The sequence below is a fragment of the Panthera leo genome, chromosome C1 (assembly GCF_018350215.1).
Source record: "Panthera leo isolate Ple1 chromosome C1, P.leo_Ple1_pat1.1, whole genome shotgun sequence".
NCBI classification, from domain to species: domain Eukaryota; kingdom Metazoa; phylum Chordata; class Mammalia; order Carnivora; family Felidae; genus Panthera; species Panthera leo.
Window position 1 is genome coordinate 21316070 of NC_056686.1, and position 4456 is coordinate 21320525.

Genomic DNA, 4456 nt, shown 5'->3' on the forward strand with positions numbered 1-4456 from the left:
CAAGGGCCTGAAATCTGGAAAGGAAGCTACATCTGCAGGGCAGGACATGGGGGGAGTGGGGAAGGAGGGTTTTATAAACAAATTTAAAGCAATACTGAGAGTGAAGGGAGGGAGGGGAAAGGGGGCAGAGGCTTGTGCCCAGAAAGGGAAGCAGCAGCTTGTACAGTGGCTGAGGAAATAGAAAACAGTTTTGATTTTTTTTTAATGTAAAGTATTTTGGAGGGGAGAGTGAACTCTTTTAACACTTTGAATAAATTTAGAGTTTTATAAAACAGGCCACTTGTTTTCTACATACTCCCTGCTTTTTTTAAGGGAGCACCTGTGTTGGGAAGAGCAGAATAAACCCACACCTAAGCACCTGGTCAAGGCTAGGACTTAAGTGACATGTCCTAGAATATGCCAGTCAGCTGTTGGTGTGGCTGTTTCATACAAATCAAAAAAGAAAAAGAGGTGATTGATTTTTGCTTAGGTATTTATGTTTCAGGAATCACTGGATTTTTTAAAAATTATGCTGCATAATGTAAGAGACATGGAATGGATCTTTTAATATCCTAATCCCAAACCAAGATTTGAGTACAGTGCATACCTATAGATACTTATGCTAAAGCTTGCTGTTGTATCATTTTTAACAGCTGATGTCATTGATTAAACGATTAACTGCACAATAACTCTTAAGACAACTTGTATGTATTAATGTAGATTTTCCCAGGCATTTAAGCAACCAAATCATATAGCCGACCTAATATGGTAGTCACTAGCTACACGTGGCTATTTACATTTAAATCAAAAGTTGTAAAAATTTAAAATTCCTTGGTTGCACTAGCCACATTTCAAGTCCTCAGTAATCCTATATGGCTAGTATTGGGCTATGCAAACAAAGAACATTTTTATAATGAACAATGCTGATATAGAAGGTCTGTTATATGTATAACAGGAAATTTTTATTATTGCCAGAAGGATTCTTTTTGGATGTTAGTAACTTGAAAAATGAATATGATGTAAAATAAAATGTATTCTGTGATTTTTTTTCCCCCTTGAAGTTTTAGGGCTTTTTTTTTTTTAATGTTTAGAGAGAGCACATGTGCACACATGAGTGGAGCCGGGGCAGAAAGAATCCCAAGCAGGCTCTGCATTATCAGCACAGAGCCCGAGGCAGGGCTCAATCCCACAAACCACGAGATGGTGACCTGAGCCCAAATCAAGAATCGGACACTTAACCAACTGAGCCACCCAGGCACCCCTGAAGTTTTAGTTGTTGGGTTTTTTTTAATACATTTTTTTAATGTTTACTTATTTTTGAGAGAGAGAGTGCAAGTGGAGGAGGGGCAGAGAGAGAGGGGGACACAGAGTCTGAAGCAGGCTCCAGACTCTGAGCTGTCAGCACAAAGCCTGACCTGGGGGGCTCAAACCCACAGACGGTGAGATCATAACCTGAGCTGAAGTTGGACACTTAACCAACTGAGCCACCCAGGCACCCTGAAGTTTTAGTTTTGATAGAGGCACTATACTGCTTAGAAACTGACTTCTTAGAAGGGAAATCACACTTTTGATTATAATATTTTCTTTGTAAAGAAGCACATGTATGTCTGCTACTCTTCCCTACAAAAGTCCATTTGGACTAGATTTACTGGAGTTTTCCTTCTTGACAGCATGTTGAAAATTCCCTCTTCTTAATAGCAGCTGTTCTGTATTGGGGCTTAAAATGGGCCAGGCATTGTGCTAAACTCTACATGCAATAATAGCTCTTCTGATCCTTACATCAGTCCTGCAAAGTCAGCATTGTCTTTTGGGAAACAGTCCATAGAGTTGACGTTTAAGGTCAAGAAGCTGCCTACCAGGGGTCCCTGGGTGGCTCAGTCGGTTAAGCGTCTGACTTTGGCTCAGAGCTCATAAATCAACCCCCGCATCCAGCTCTGTGGTGACAGCTCAGAGGTTGGAGTCTACTTCAGGTTCTGTGTCTCTCCCCGACCCTCCATCCCCCTCTCAAAAAATGAATAAACAAACAAAAAAAGCTACTTACCAAGGGCACAAACTAGGCTGGAATCAGAATCAGCCTCAGGGGCGCCTGTGTGGCTCAGTTGGTTGAGCCGCCAACTTCGCTAAGGTCATGATGTCACCATTCGTGAGTTAGAGCCCCGCGCCAGGCTCTGTGCTGACAGCTCAGAGCCTGGAGCCTGCATTGGATTCTGTTTGTCCCTCTCTGCCCTCCCCTGCTCATGCCTGTCTCTCTCTCAAAAATAAACATTAAAAAAAAAAAAAATTAGCCGCTACCTGAACCTAGAACTTCAATTCCTTTTCCTTGTATTGCAAGCAAGCATTATGAAGCTTTCTGCAGGTGCTTCACATATGTTAGAATAGTGCCAGGCACAAAGTAAATAGTTTTTGCTGTTTTGGCAATTGTACTTTTTTTATTGTTCCCTATAGTTAATAATTGCCTTGTTTTTCACATGCATAGTTTTCTGGTGTAAGTATTAATTTAGTGCCAAGTGTAAATTTCCCTTTGTTCAAACACATCTACTCTGTTTTATCTTTTCCCCCATCCTTCTCCAACCTGGATTGATTACCCCAAAACAAAGGTAATCATAGCACCCTATGTGGCTTAGCTACAAATAAGATTTACAGAATTGTAGATGTTCAATATTGTTTTGACAGAAATTTTATTTTGTTTTATTTTTTTTGGCCAAATGTAGGGCTTGAACTCACCACCCCCAGATCAAGAGTTGCATGCTCTATTGACTGAGCCAGCCAGGTACCTGTGCTCTGACAGAAATTATGAGAAGTTGGACGTGTATATGTGTGAATGAAGAGCAGTTGCTAAAATATCTGAAACTACAAATGAAGAGAACATATGTCATTTAGAAATGTGCGGAAAGATTCTAGGAAGAAGATTTGGAAAAATTTGCCCCAAGGGAATGGAATTTCGGGGTAGGGATAGATAGGGTGAGGGACTGTGCTGTTCATTGTTTATTTCATAAAGTCAGCAAATATTTTCTCAGTGCCTATCATATCCCGGACATTGTTGTAGGAATTTGATTAGAAACAAAACAGGCAAGAATCCCTGTCTCATGAAACTTATACTCTAAATTAAAAATAAATATTTAAGGGGCACCTGGGTGGCTCAGTCGGTAAAGCGTCGGACTCTTGGTTTCTGCTCAGGTATGATCTCACTGTTGGTGGGTTCCAGCCCCTCATCAGGCTCTGTGCTGGCAGTGCAGAGCCTGTGTGGGATTCTCTCTCTCTCCCTACCCCCCCCCCCAATTGCATAGTCTCGAAAGAGAAAGAAAACAACTTAATATGTAAACATTTAAAAATCTCCAACCTGAAAATAAATAAATCTTCCACGTGTAGTAAGCAAAGAGCACAGCAGAGGCCCTGGCAAATAGTACTAAATAAACAGCTATCGGTTATAATTTGAATGCCTCCAAATGCCATGGAGAATTTCCTGGATGCCAGGCATTGGGCCAAGTACTTTCCCAACTTCTCATTTTCTCCTCACATCACCCTATGTGGTAAGGACTATTACCCACATTAGTCTCAGGTTAAATAACTTGCCAAAATAATTAGTGAGAGGGGGCTGAGATTGATGTTTCATTTGTTGGAATTGATAGTCAAAGCACCTAGCCGGTACCCTGCTATTTACAGTAAGTAGGATAAAGCTGGAAATGTGGCAGCTGGTGGTTGGATCTCAAGTTTTCAGATCGATGAGCGCTTGGCTTTGACACGCAACGCCCAGGTTGCGTATAAACTGGTATAGGAATATAAACTGGTAAAGGAGGGCGTTAGTGTCACATCAGCCCAGAGGGAGCCCCAAAAAGAGATCCGCAAAGTGAGCTTCATTGTTAGAGATAGTCACTTACAGAAGCTCCCTGAGCAATAGCCGCCAATGTGAGGCTTTGACCCGGGACGTTTCCGGACTAGGAGAGTTTTATCGGGATTATCTAGTCACTGAAATCCTGTTTACTGAGGGCATTCTATGGGCAGGTCATCATTCTGGGACAAGTGAGAGCTGGCGGTTTGGGTTAGGGTAGTGGATATGGGACTCAGGAAAGCAAAATGACACGACTTGGGGATTATTTGGTTGAGATGACTCTGTTACTCCAATTTACACGCCCTATAACCCCTGTCCCCCTTTCCACCGCAGGATCCCATCCAGCTTCAACAAAAATCTCACGTCTTGCAAATTGGGAAATGGTGAAGGGGTGGCTGGGGCCGACCTGTGGTTTGTCCAAGGCCACGTAGTGGAACTGAGTCGTCCTGGCTCCCAAAGGGCACTTTTCCGTTTTCTAAAAAGTGTGCTTATATTTGCAGTTTTTTGGGTTTTTTTTCCACAATAAGCAAAATTTTATAGTACGTTTGTATTTGAACACAGAGAGAAACCCGAGAAACCCCATTACTGGAGCAACCGCGTGCCGGCAGTGACGTCTGCTCCGCCCCATCCCGCCGACTCCGGCGTAGC